A 15140-nucleotide genomic window follows, 5' to 3' on the forward strand; every position below is an offset into this window, starting at 1 on the left:
TCATGGTTCGCAAGCGCAAGAAGAATACGCACCGTCAACATTTTGGCTACCGGCGAATATGTTTCGGAAAAGTCGAAGCCTTTTCGCTGCGTAAATCCACGAGCAACAAGCCTGGCTTTGTATTTCTCGATCGTGCCATCACTCTTCTTCTTAATCCTGAAGATCCACTTACAATCAACTATTTTGCGGTTGACTGGTGGTTCGACCAACGTCCAAGTCTCGTTCTTCTCCAAAGAATCCAGTTCTTCCCGAATCGCTCGCTCCCACTGCGGCCAATCCGTTCGCTTCTGCAGCTCCTTCACGTCTGAGGGAATACCATCGACAAAATTCTCCGCACTCAGAGCAAAAACAGACACATCCATGTCGTAATCGTGTTGCCAACTTGGTGGAGCTCGCTGCCTTCCGCTGCGACGGATATTCGATTCTTCAACGACGGTTTCGTCTGGAAAGGTGTCGTCCGTCTCGTGATACTCATCCTCGGTTTCAACATCCGAGAAAATATTAACGGGATTTGGTTCTTCAACACTCTCGTTCAAGACACTATCTTTCGAAACACTCTCGTTCAACACAACGGTATCACTTTCTTGCTTAAGGTTCATTTCCTTTTCCGGACGGAACAACAGTTCATCTTCGCGAAAGATCACATCGCGACCGATAATCACCTTCTTTCCGTTCCACAAGCGGAAACCATTCGGAGCATATCCGACGAACATCACTTTCTGGGTTTTCGAATCGAGCTTCTTTCGTAACGGTTTTGGGACGTGTACGAAACAACTACTTCCAAACACTCGCAGATTCGATACCACTGGCTTCTTTCCAGATCATCTTTCCCACGGAGTGACGTCATCCGGGACCGCAATAGTGGGGCTACGATTCAGCACATACACAGCAGCATAACCAGCCTCTCCCCACAGCTTCTTGGGAGCACCGCTAGCTTCAAGCATACATCGCACTTTTTCCACTATCGTCCTATTTAGACGCTCACTGACACCATTCTGCTCTGGTGTATATGGCACTGTAGTTTCCAGTCGAATACCGCGTTGTTTACACATTTTTCGAAAAGCTTTGCCCGTATACTCTCCTCCGTTGTCACAACGTAACCGCGAGATGCCCGTACCGAAATGAGTTGAAACCATAGCCTCATATTCCGAAAAACACTGTAACACTTCACTTTTGTGCTTAATAACGTAAGCCACCGTTACACGAGTAAAATCGTCCGTGAACGTTACAAAATACGAGCAACCATCCCATGTCGTGGGTGAGACCGGACCACAAACATCACTGTACACAATTTCCAAAGGTCGAATCGCTCGCTTCTCTGGCTGACTACGAAAAGGTTCTCTTGTCTGTTTGCCATGAATGCACGCTTCACATAAAAACTTTTCCGAATCGGTACTACCCACACTCATACCCTGAACCATGTTCTTCTTCAATAGCTTCATTAGGTTATCGTTGCCCAAATGGCCAAAACGATGATGCCATAATTCCAAATCACGATTAACCTGACCTGTCAACAAGGCTTTCCCACAATCAATCTTCCGATTGCACGAAAAATCCATGGCGTAGAGACGACCATAACGTCTGCCAGTCGCAACTACATCTCCATCCACATCGACAGTAACACAACCATTGAAAAACACTACCTTTTTACCGGTACACTCCAATCGCCTCAGCGATAACAGGTTCAATGAAAGTTCGGGTATGTACAGAACATCATCGATGGTGATTGTTATTGATTCACCATTCACAACCGATTTCGCGATTACACGACCTTTGGAATGTGCTGTCAAATTTGCGCCACTCTTAGCTGTTTGGATCACTACTGGTTTGTCCAATTTACACAAACTTTCAAAAACGTTCCGGTCATTCGACATGTGCTCCGATGCACCACTGTCCAAATACCACTTCAAATCCGCTTTTGAACCAATGACGGCTATTTCGGTTTCGACATCTGCAGCAACGAATGTGACTGTCTTATGGGCAGCACTAGCTTTTTGCACTTGCGGTTTCTTTTTCTTCGCATCTTTGCCACTAGCACTTTTATTCGGACAGTCAGCTTGCTTATGCCCGAAATTGTTACACTTGAAACACTTCCACTTTCCTTTTGCTTTTCCACTAAACGCGGCATCCTGGCTCTCCGTGTCTTCCCGATGGCCTTTCCTCTTCGCTTCCACATCCAAATAATTTCGGCGAACGAGATCCATCGTCAGGCGGTCTGACACTGCTTCCATAGCCGAGTTTACAGCATCGAAAGAAGTCGGCATAGTGAGCATCAGGTTGCAAATTGTGTCTTCTTCGTCTAAATTTCCACCTGCACCTTTGAGCTCACGCACTGCTTTGTCGAATTGAAGAAAATGGGTCTGCAAATCTTCTTCTTCGTCGTATTTCATCATCAGCAGCCGTCTTTTCAAGAGAAAGCGATTTGTCAAACTTTTTCTCTCGAAAATGTTGTGCAGTGTATCCCAGATTTGCTTCGGACTCTCCTTGTCTTTCACGTACTCCAGGTGACTGTCAGCTATAGCCTGGATGAGTACTGAACGACACTTGTTGTCCTGCTTCCTCCGCGCGTTTCTCAGAACTTCCTTCTCGGTTCTGATTTTCGCTTCGTCACTGGCAAGAATGTTCCAAAATGGCTCCTCTTCCGCCGCCACTTCAACACAGCGCAACACGTCCAACTGCTGCAGGTACGCCCGTACCCGGAAGCTCCAGTTGTTAAAGCCTGTGCCATCGAATGGCCGAATTCTGAGGGATCTGGCTTCATCCTCCATTTTCACGCGCGACGACTACAATCGATCACTTTTTAACAATTCCGACCGCGGGTTTGAGCTGGGCCCATAACCTCTCAATATTTCCACGGAAGAACGAAACACACGTGTTGAGTCGTATAAAAAGTGAACAGGAATGAAAATTTATTCTTGACGTTTCTCTTACAGGGTTGTATTCAGTGATTGCTCATTCGGGGTTGAACACTAAAACTTGAGTAGGCTAATTGGCACTAATGACTACCATGTTAACAACCCGCATAGTCAAATACGATATGCTGAATCTTCAGTATTATTCGGTTCTGATTACATTAATAGTAACGTTTCACATTGCGTTTTGGCTAAATGTGCCTCCGCTAGAACGGATAAAATATCATTCTTGAAAGATACGATTAATACTTCTTTAAATAAATGGATTATTATTGCAACACGCCGAAATGATAAAAAAAATATTTAGGAAAGATTAGATTAATCATCTCGGGAATAAAAAAATTATTTTTGCAACGCGCAACGAATTTTTTGCTGTAACGTCAATAAACGTGGCCAAGCTTTTCGTTTTGTGTTCCGGAATTGTGGCTTTTGGGGGTGTGGGAGGTGGCTTTTGGACCCTCCGAAATCTACGCGGAAGCATTCGGGGACGACCAGACGACAGGTGCTGATGAAGGTAAGTGAAAACTTCTTGATGTCGAAGAAAATATTAATTAATTGATTTCATTTTTGCGCACCGATAGATTCCAAGGAAATGTGGATACCGGAAAATTGTCAAAAGCACTGCAAAATGGAACGTCCAGAAGGTGCAACGGTTCTTGAACATCCGGAAGATTCAGGCGAAGCCGATGGGAGCACGACTGCAGGTGGCCACGAGACCAAACCGGCAAAATCTCAGCGGAGGAAGACGATAGCGAACTCTAACAATAGTGGCCGGAAAAGATACGATGTGTAACCAACAGCACCACAGTCTCCCGGTTGATGTACCTCTCCGTCACCGAACAATAATTAGATGCAGCAGCACACGCTATCTTCGCGTATGGAGTGTTTTTTTTTATAAAATGAAAATCTTTGGAAGGTGTAAAATAATTTATGAATAAATAAACGAAATTTTGTTCCATAATTGTTATCTTTTAATCAAAACTACATGAAATGCTGTATCGTTTTTTTCTTATGAGACGATCATTTAGTAAAGATTCCACATATCATCCAACTCGCTTCAAAACGAGTAGAAAAAAGCAAAAAAATTGAATGGTTACTCTACTTAACGACCCGTTCCCTGTATCGTAAAGTGCGTCCAAACGATTCCATTACATGAAAAAATGATAAGCCTTATCTTACATTAATAATCCAAAACTATAGAAGTAATCTTTTGAGTGTCTTGGGAAGAAGATAATGGGAATAGTCGTGGTATAATACTGATTCATGCGGGAACCACCACCCACGAGCAGCGCTAAGCTGGAGCTTTGCTGCACTTGAGGATGACTAGCAATTGGACAGCATCACGTGCAGAATCCTTCAGGGGCTCAATACATTCCGGACAATCAACAGTCTGCAGTGGATCGAACTGATTCCCCAACCCAGTCATCGGACTTATCGTAAGGCGCCTAATGTTGCGCCTATTTTCCTATTTCAGCTCATCGGTCCCATCATTCAAAAGTGCCAAAAACTTCATCTGATTTTCCCAAATGCTACCCATCAGATCCGGATTACTCGATTGGATCTTCTGGAGCAGCGATGGCAACAGACGGGGGTCCTCCTGAAGCAGCTTTTTCATCTCGATGAAGATCGGATGTTCCTGCAGGAGGGCGCTTCTCGGACGATGGAATGTAACGCCTCGCCATGTTACCATCCGATTCGATGACTTTCTGCTGCTTCTAGATAGCTCTTGAAAGAAAAAAGTGTTGAATAAGCATAAATTTGTCATAAGTAATGCAAAATTAATGTTATTCACCGCTACCGACAAAGCTGGCACCGTCGTTTATAGGTCCAACTTCTTCCAGCTTTGCTTACCAGCCCGGAGCTCAGCCGGAAGATTTTGTTTCGAATCTATGAATTATATTTGCAAAAATCAAGGCGAAATCTTTGCTTATAAGCAATAGCTCGGTGGTTGGCAAAACTTCGTGTTTTACAAAAAATCAGAGCACCTGGCATCCCAGCCAGCCGAACAGCCAGCTGTCAAATTTCGGCTCCTCCTCCGCATCCAACCCTCGTCTACTTTTTGCCAAAGAGAGACCACCATATCTAGAGGCATCATGGACACAGATTTTGCTCAGAGTTCCCAGATTTCACAGACTTTCTTAATAGAGTGAATAGACTTTAAATCTCGCTTGTATTCATGTATATTTGACTACTCATTCATTTAACTTTTTTTTTTTAAATAAGATCGGTATGGTACGTGGTAGGAAACAGTGTTAGTTATATACTTCTTAACTCAAATAACACGAAAACAATACACTCCCGCATTGTCAAAATTCTGGTTCAGTACAAAATTTGTGGTCTTCCTTGTGCACAGACACACACAGACTTTTTTTCAAAATTGCCCAGATTTTTTATCCTCAACACCTGGCATCCCTGGCCTCCAGCTCGAAAAACAGCTGGTAAAAAACATCATGCAGTTTGTTTGCGAACGTCCGTCGGAACAGTTCAGCGATGTTATTTTAGTTGAGTTTACGAGTGCATAATTCGGTTTTCCCAAATTTTCCAAGCGGATTAAAAGTTTTCGAGCTATTGATAGTGAAACACGCAAAGTATAAAGTGCTTATTTAATGTAAAGAAGGAAGTTAATCAATCGTTCGGGAAAATAATGTCATATTTCGACGATGTTAGATGATGTGATGTGAAGAAAAAAGAAAATATCAATAATTCCATGTTTATGGCAGTTCAGGGAATTGCAAAAAAGTTCAAATGAGTGTCTTACAATACAGTTACAGCTAATTGTGCTTGGTGTGAATGAGTGAAAGAAATCCCCTTTCCTCCAGCTCAAGATTATTTACCGAAAATAATTGCTCAGCCTAGGAGGGAAAAGCTAGAAGCTGCTAGATAAAATATGTAAATTAGATTTTAATTTCACTGAACGCAATGGTTTTTCAGGTAGGTGTCAAAGTTTATGAATTGCTGTTAACAGCTTTTTTAAAGCTTTGAAGTTATTTCATAGCCAAGCTCCTATTTATTTTTAAATTTTTGTAGGAATTTAACAACTAGGTGTTCATTCTATCTTCTGTTACGAAACAAGTGTGTGCCAGTAATTTTTCTGTCAAGTAACGAAAGAACAAGGATGGTGGACTGAATTGATGTACGCAATTGTTTAATCATTAATTCTAATTCGCGGTATAACATAAAATACGCTTAACAAAGAACTAGGGGAAGATTTATAAAATATCGAGTCATCACTATAGCCATTTACTGACGCTCTTGGCAAGACTATGTGTAATTGTTATTGTATTTAATTGTTCTTTATTGATTTAACGTCAGCCTTTCGATATAAAATCATAGTTAGGGTCAAGGAAATATTTAAAAGCAACAAATCGACTTAAACGGATTTTTTTTAAAACTTTCGTGGATTTTTCGGATAATTATTTACCTTTTCTGTTTCTTCCTTCCCAGATATTAAGGTAATTGTTGGAAAATATCTTTAATTGTTTGTTTGCTTTAAAATTTGCTTATGCAGAAGAGAAAATAATGATGGAACAGTCTTCCGAATATATTTTGCATGCGTACTAAATGTACCCCCAAAGCTGTCTCATACGTTTATTCTGTTGTCAGTTGATTTGTAATTTGTTATTTGTAATTTATTGATTATCAACTTCAACGCAGCCTGTTAGTTACAATTAACTTACAATTAACTTTATAGTCAGGTTAAGGAAAGACACTTCTTAATGATATACTAATTAGGCTGGAACAAATATCAATTTCTTCTTTGGCACCCCTCACCCCCTCCTCGAAATTTCCAAAAAAAAAACCCGAAGGGGGGAATAAATAAAGTTTGAAGTATCTTATGTAATTTTCGACAAAATATTCAAATATTCGAAAGATTACTAGAACAAAATACAAATTTTGGAAGTTGGAAGTTTTTTCACCTTTTATATTCTTGATTTTATTGAATTATTAAATAAAAAATTACTTGATTTATAGGTTTTGTGCAATGATATAGTATGCAATTTATTTGCATACAAGCTTTCGTGCAATTTATTCAAATTTATTTTTTTTCGCATTATTTTTTATTGCCCTCCCCCCTTGCGATGTTCCAACTCCGAGTGACAAAAGAAGGATTTGAAGGTGTTAATAATTAAAAGAAATCAACTAAACTCGGTTCAAGGCCGTTTTGAAAGCAGTCAGTGTACTACCCTGACTTGTCGATAAAGGCAGGGTGTTTCAGCATGAAGCGCCTTAGATTAGGACACTGTTCCTTGATGTCGTAGTATGCTGTGGTATAATAAAGCATTTGGCTCGATCATTTCTTCCACGTTGTAAATGGTCGAGAAGATATGTTGGCAGGCATTCGTTGTATCCTTTCCGCATAAAACAACATATGCGTCTATGATAGCAATCCAGTAGATCACAACCAAGGATACGTTTTCTGGCGACTTCTGTAGTTTCCCTCCGTCTCAGGATGTACACAAATCTTGCGGCTGATTTGAAGCACCTAAGCAGCTGGTCTTTTCTGGCTGCTGATAAACCCGGGAAGCAAACTACATCGCAATACAGGAACATAGGGGTGATGACAGCTTGGACCAGCTTCAACCGAATCGGGACCGTGAGGACGGTTTGGAATTTTTGGAAAGTTCTGAGGGTTTGAAAAACTTTAGCTGATATTTCGTTCACGTGGTTGGCCCAATTTAGGTTGTGGTCTATCTTAAGTCCCAGGTTTTTTGACCTTGTACAACAGTTATATGTAACTTTGAGGCTACCGTAATTTCGAATAATAAACATAAACTTAAACTTGAACTTTTTCCGTAAGCTGAATAGGTTGATACAAAAAACTATGGTTTCTGATGGGCACACGGTGCCTACTTTGGTAAAAATTATCGCTTGGGTTTTGTTGGGGTTCGGTGACAGAAAGTTCTTCCTACTCCATTGTTTTCTTCTGATCCTAATTAATTCTCGCCACAAGTCGATCGATTTCAGACACAGGTCCACTCGTGTATATTTGTAAATCATCAGCATACAGCTGATAACTACAGTTCAATAAGGAAGGAAGGCTGTTTATATACAGACTAAACAGTAGAGCACTTAGACATGAGCCTTGTGGTGTTCCATCTCTAAGTGGTAGTACATTTGAGATTTGATTGCTACAGCGCACCACTTGGCAATGGTCTGATAGAAAATATGCTATCAAATCTCCAGCAGGTATGGAAAACCCAATCTCCGTGCTTAATTTTCTAGCTAACAACCGATGTTTGACACAGTTAAATGCCAAGGAAAAGTCGACTAGTACCATTCAGGTATCAGGTATCAGAATGGGGGTAGGCTTAATAGCGGCACGTTATCCAAACATACGGGAAAATTGTGCCTAATCTTTTTTTTCTATCAAAGATTTCATCATTTACCTGGGAAACCTGAAAAAAAAAATAAAAAAGGAAGAAATAAATTCAATCTTTTTAAGATGGCATAAAGCCTATTCACTAGGAATTATTAGTGTTAATAGCATGTCTCTTAAGTTTAATTTTTTAAACTCAGATTCGCTTGTGGCCCGAGAGACCCTTTTGTGCGGCTCGCGAAGCTTTTTTCAAATTGTTATGCCTTAACTTTTTTCTACAATGGATAGTTCAGATTGTTAACTTTTTTCTGGCATTTTAAGCGTTTATTATGTTCTGTTTTAGGCTTAAATTCAATATTGTTTATTGACATAACGTAATATTTGAGTGTTTTTTATTCAGCATACTTTTTCCTTATTATTTAACTTCACCACTTTGAGAGCAAAATCCATTAAATTGAGTCAGAAGAACAGCCTAAAATCGGAACCTACACATGTTCAAAGGAGTTTTGAAGCCCGTTTAGTGAGGTAATTATTTTCATTTCAAGCAAAAATAAAGTTGAATGATAAAAAATATGCTCAGCAAATAATTTTTTTTAAATTATTCTATCCAATTCCACAAAAAGGTTTGTTCTGTTAGCATTCAAATACTGGCAAAAATTAAACCAAAAACTTGAGATAATTTTTTTATTTCTGAATATTGACGAAAATTACGAAAATTAAATAATAAAGTCTGGGTGAACGATTTTAGATTGAATCAGCCGGTATCAAAGTTACCCACAAAAATTATTAGTTCTTGGAAAAACAACAGATATCTGAAACTCTGTGATTCCACCCAAAATAGCATTGACGATTATCTGTGATGCTTTTTCCAGAAATTTGATAGCAAATTTATCACAAACATTGATAAATTGAGTTATTTCACTTATAATTCGCAATCCACATTACCAGAGTCAAAATATTGCTCTATAAATCCTTTCGCAATGATATCTTAATAATATTAAAAATGATAAAAAATGTCGACAAATATTCTAAAATCAAGAATGTCCGTACCCTAGGCTGTAATGGGTCACGGCGACGGCGTGCATTACTGTGTTTATGGAAGTTGACAGTTTGGAAACAGACTCTAAACTAACATAAACCTGAAAGGGCGGTTGCACGTAGCCTTATTCGATATGAGATCATAGAAAATAAATTAAAAGGTGGTTCAATATCGTATACTTTTTCTTTGATGATCCATGTTGATAAGGTGAATGGGAGTTGAAACACTTCCCAAGTAACAATTTAGGTTTTATAAGGTACTCCATACCAACTATAAATTAAAGCTATAAAACCTCGTCCGGTTATGTAAGGATCTATAAAACTGCAATACAACGCTTAGTAGCACAAAAAGGCCCTTCTGCAGTAGGTTCTGCAGAGCAAATAATAAAACCTTGCCAATCCAAATCAACTTTCAGAGTGCTGTGTGAATTTCGCTTATAAAACCTATTTATTATATTATTTTCATCTACAAATAATTCTGCTCCGGAATTGGGTTTTCAATAATAATTTACAAAACAATTGAATCTTATTCAAATCAAAATTGAAAAAAAAACAAAGCACAATGGATATCTTAATTCTTTAGGTAATTCAATGCTATTTTCTAAGCCGGAATGCTCAATACCTGCTATTTATTTACTTGCGCTTTCAAATTTACCGCAAATAGGTATGAGAAAATTTGGGAAAAATTGTGGGCCTGGTGTAAATCGTTCTTTTAAACAATAAAAAAACCGATTAAATATATCGAATAAATATTGCTTTGCTATTGAATCATCTTTTGGTTTGTAATTAAATTTTAAAACATTATCTCAGCAATAAGGATATCCAAATTTATAATGCGTGGGTTAGGGGATAAGGGTTAATCTCTAAAATAGAAAGATTTCATTTATAAATTCACCATTATTTGTCTAACAAATGGCGCTAATATATAAAATTAATAAAAGTCGTTATTGAACTCTTAAAAAACGATTTTGCTTTCTGAAAGCTGCTAATAAAACTATTTTTTCTTTTAAATAACCTTTTTGTCTTATAAACGTGTGTGAAATTTGAAAAGGCAGCTTGAATGGTATTCTATAAACCGACAAAGTTATATAACATATCTGTAAGTCTTTCATTCAAAACTGAGTCAGGCTTAATGAGACGACTGACTGTTGTAAGCCAATTATTCGACCGAATAGCTTTTATAAAACTTTTACAGCGTATAGAAATTTTAGTTCCTTATAAACGGTTTATAGGCGCCACAAAAAGTTATTTATTTGCATGCTTTAAACCTAAGCCAATTGTAATGACCGTATAAGAACACGAATACTAGGAATTGTTTTGAAAGGGCTTTTATAAATCTGAACAGGTTCATAGGAATGTATAATTAAACATTTTCAAATCCTTTATCTTTTCAAATATAAAAATGTTTTAAGTTGGATATATAATGGGCGTGTAGATGTCCTAGAGACTAGTTGTAAAATGGTTATTATTAAATGATTTTTAAACCAATAATAGATATTATACGTCCTTTATAAACTAGCGTTCAAAAATTATAAAACCAATCTGAATTTTGTGTGTTACTTGGGCTTGCCCTCCCTTCCGTTGGACAACAACAGCATTGCGCAGTGGAAATATCACATATAGCCGTTTAAATGTTGATATTTCCACTTTTCCACCATGCGCAAGTTAGGTTAGAATAGACAGTATAGTAAATGAATTGTACAAGAATTAGTTGGATGAGGATGTTAAGAATTGGCACATGGTATTCAATGTTCAATGTACTACTAGGCTAGGTAAAGTAATAGTATTCTTCTCCCCAATGCTCTAGTAAGTGCGTATTTGCGGTTTATGAATTTCGAAGGCTTATTCTTAAATCAAGCATTTTACAAAAACTAGAGGCTCATTGGATCAGAATGCTGTTTGGTCTGTTTCTTGTCATGAATAATTCCTTTTCGTTTCAATACTTTTTGATAGATTTGTCTATGTTTTGGTTAGGTGTGAAATTCAAATGATGAAGTAAAAGATAGATATTAATTAGTCCAGGAAAATAATATTGGAAGTTTATAAATAGGAGTATAATTTATTTCATCCGAAACAGAGGAAAGTTATTCTGAGAAGTTGTTAAGAGTTCGAGATTTTAGAAGAACAGCATTGTCATTAGCAGTATGGTCCGGTTATTAAGTTCGATTATTAATTCAACCATTCTATTTATTTTATTGTTTGTAGAACGTAAAATTATTAGAAAAGCTGGAGTGATATACACCTTTGATTAAAAATTCTATTTTATGGTATCCAAGTTGTTAATATAATTACAGAGCAGCCGCGTATTTACTCTGAATTCCCAAAAAAACACATTGGGAGGCATCTTTATTTACCCAATTCATCTGATTCTAGTTCTTTCTCGTTTTAACGCTTTTTTTGTAGTTTGATCTATAGCTCGATTAGGTCTGAAATTCAAATAATGATGTAGAAGGTAGAAGGTATCATTTTGATAATCAAGAACCTACTCGTCCAGAAAAATAATATCGGGATTTTAAAAACTGACATTCACTTTAACCAAACCAAAGATTGAGGAAGATTGTTTTGAGAAGTTGTTCAAAATTAGCAATGAGGATTTAGAAGAACAGCATCGCCATTTGCATTATGGTATATATCCTGTTATTTTGATAAGTCAATGTTAGTAAAACAGATATTGATCATGCAATTCATAATTGCAGCTCTATTTAATTTTTGAATTTTTCAAAAATTTGGTACCATTTTTATTTGTGTTTAGCGGAATTCTATTAATTGCTGCATTGAGAGATAGCTTCTGATCTAGATGTTTTGTTCTGAATTGTTTTATTAGTCAATTTATGTTAATCGCAAGTAAAAACGATCATAAATTCAAAGTTATTGAATCGAGTAAGGTTAGGTGTCAGGTAGGGATAACTCAACTACGGTAAGATAGTGAGCCCTTCTGACAATGATATCGAGACTTTGGCGTATGTTGTCATACTGTTACTGCTCGGTTGAATTGGAGGTTAGGTTAACTCGAAGCTCAAGTAGGGCCCAATTGTCCCAGTCCGTCGAGCACTATCTTAACGCTTCCCTAAACTGGTGCTTCAGAACCCCCTCGGGCTCTGTTGCCGCTATCCTTCTCTAAGCTATTCTACTCTCATGTAAATTTTCCTTTTCTGTCCCCCGATCTGTTTTTCCTTTCCGGGTCAGCCAGGTAGCTCATAAACCCATACAAAAAAAAATTCTAAAATCAAGAATGTAGTTTTGAAAATAGTTGCCTAAAAAATATGTGAATTTAAACATTTTCCTGTGATTTTGACAACCTTGCCCAACATCTGAATGCAATAGTCCAATACAGAACTTCAAACTAAAAAACGGGGTTTTTAACGTTTGTTGAAAAAAAAAACATCTAGGCTTTGAGGACAAGTTTTAATTGTGGAAAAAAATAACAGAAAGTCAAATAGCGAAAACCAAAACCTCCAGAATTTTTTTTTAAATGGAAGTGATGGCGAATAGTATCATCGGTTTAAACAAGAATGTTGTAAAAACAAATGTTCGCCAAGAAGTACTTTTGAAAATTGAGAGAATTTAAAAATGAAAAAGATTTAGCGAGGTTACCCTTTTAACACTGACCATACTGACTGGACACTCGATTTCGTTTTCTGGATAATTTTTCCAGAAAAAAAAAACAAAAAAAAATCATTTTTCCAACAGTACGCAATGTCGATTCCAGAGTGCGCATCGATCGATTTGAAGAAATGCTATCCCAGTTAGGAAATGCCACCCAACTTTAAAAATAAAACACGCAATTTCTACGATAAAATAGGGCTAAACAGGACCATTTTTCCTACAGGGCATTTTTTGTCAAATTTTTCAGGTTCGCCACCTGCCGTCGGTATTGCGAAGCTGCAAAAGCTGACAACAAAAAATTAGACAGAAAATAGTTGAATTTTTGTTCTAAGAGTCAAGTCAGTGTGGTCAGTGCTTTTAATATCAGGTAGGTATTTGAAAAGCCGTGTTGAATTACTTACTGTTTTTGAGCACGTGAATTTGTTTTATCTTTCCTTTTTCAGATTTGTTTCCGCCAAAATTTGTAGTTATGAATGTGTTTTTGAATGTTATGATGTGAAGCTCTGATAATTATCACAAAACATACTTTAAGTGCGGCCCGCCTTCAAGATTTCAAATTTAAATTGGTTCTTTGGTTCAAAAGGTTGCTCACCCCTGCCTTAGATTGTCTATCTGTTTCTTGTTGTTGGCACGCAGATTAGCTAGGTCTTCTTGTAATTTCTTCAGATGGGATGTTAGTTCAGCTATTTCACGAATTTGGTCGGAAAGTAGACTCGAAGGGATAGTCGGTGTACTCGTACGAGTCGGAGTAGTGATTCCACGTAAACAGCAGTTTACGTGCACAAGCATAATGGTAGTTATCTAAATCGGGTATTAGCGAATCCTGGATCCGTACACAGCGAGTGTGAAACCATTTATTGCATGCATCGCAACCAACCCATCCGATAGATTTCGTATTTTTGGTATCTCCTTTAGTACCTCTGACGGGAGGATTCTTCCGACCACAGCATCCACATACTTCACGGTCGCCCATGATGGTGATATATGCACTACACACAATCACACAGACATATAAACACTTAGCACAGCCTCAGTAGAGTCAAGCTTCGAATTGAGGTTATGTGTGCGATTTTTAACACTTCGCTGCTATGTCCAGATTTTAATGTTTAGCACTTAAAAAGGAGAGTCTCTTGCTGTTAGACAGATATTCTTCCACTTTATACTGAGTTCCGTAATTTAAGTTGAGCAGGGATTGAAAATTAAGCTCATTTGAGCGAGCTTCGCGAAAAGACGGTGCAACATTTGTGCTGACAGGGCAGGGTCGGCTTTCAGCATTTCAGCAGGGATGCAATCGATCCCAGGTGCTTTGTTGGATTTCATGTTTTTGATTGCCGCTTCTATTTCAGCCAGCGAGGGCGCTTCCGAGTTGACGCCATTAATGCGACTTACTGTTGGCGCTTCGAGCTGCGGATTCTGTTGGCCATCGCTATTCGTGACTCGGAAGAGTTGTTCGAAGTGCTCAGTCCATCGTTTGAGCTGATCTGTTCGATCGGTCAATAACTGACCTGCTCGGTCTTTTAGCGGCATTCTGGCATTAGTCCTTGTACCACTGAGGCGGCGAGAAATGTCATAAAGTAATCGGATATCTCCATTGGCGGCGGCTCTTTCTCCCTCTTCGGCTAGGGAGTTTGTCCAGGCTCTCTTGTCTCGTCTACAAGCTCGTTTAACTACCTTTTCCAGCTCTTGGTATTCACATGAAAAAATTGAAACACAAATTTTGGAATTTTACTACCTTTATTAGGGCAAAATTATAGCAAATTTTACATCCAAGGAACGATAGCAAAAATTACTTATAATTATGCCTTGAAAGTTGTCTCGGGATTTTAGCCAAACTAGTTAGTAATGTTTATGTTTACACATGCAAAATTTGATTTCAGTGTGAACATAGACTATAAATTTTGTGCTAGGTTTTAGGAAATTCAGAACAGTCTCAAAGGCAGATCCTGAAGTCACAACGAATCCACCATTTAACCATTTTGCACACGTTAAAATTATCAAGAAGAATTAGAGAAACTAGTGATAAGCTGGAAGCGAAATTAAACCGCAGTTGATCGCCTCAATGAAGGCTAGGGAGACCAGGTTTAAAGTTTAATCCCGACTTTGAAAGTGGCCAAGAAGGTCTAGAAATTATTTTTCTACTTCTTCCTGAAGACATAGAAACAGGATGGATTTCACATCTGCAAATTGAGAAAGCTACCTAACTTAAGCTTTCCAGGTTTTTTCGGAGCTTGCCCCGAAATTTGGGAAAAGCCCTGAGCCAGACAGGA

General features: G+C 38.1%; 1 protein-coding gene across 1 annotated transcript in view; it reads left to right on the forward strand.

The window, feature by feature from the left end:
- Positions 1-5360: 5360 nt before the first annotated feature.
- LOC129739213 (ceramide kinase) overlaps positions 5361-15140 on the forward strand; it is a 52358-nt gene continuing 42578 nt past the window's right edge. The window contains exon 1 of the mRNA XM_055730634.1: positions 5361-5843. The gene's annotated coding sequence lies outside the window, so the exon portion shown is untranslated. The remainder of the gene's footprint in view (positions 5844-15140) is intronic.

This window comes from Uranotaenia lowii, chromosome 1 (assembly GCF_029784155.1).
Source record: "Uranotaenia lowii strain MFRU-FL chromosome 1, ASM2978415v1, whole genome shotgun sequence".
Classification (NCBI taxonomy): Eukaryota; Metazoa; Arthropoda; class Insecta; order Diptera; family Culicidae; genus Uranotaenia; species Uranotaenia lowii.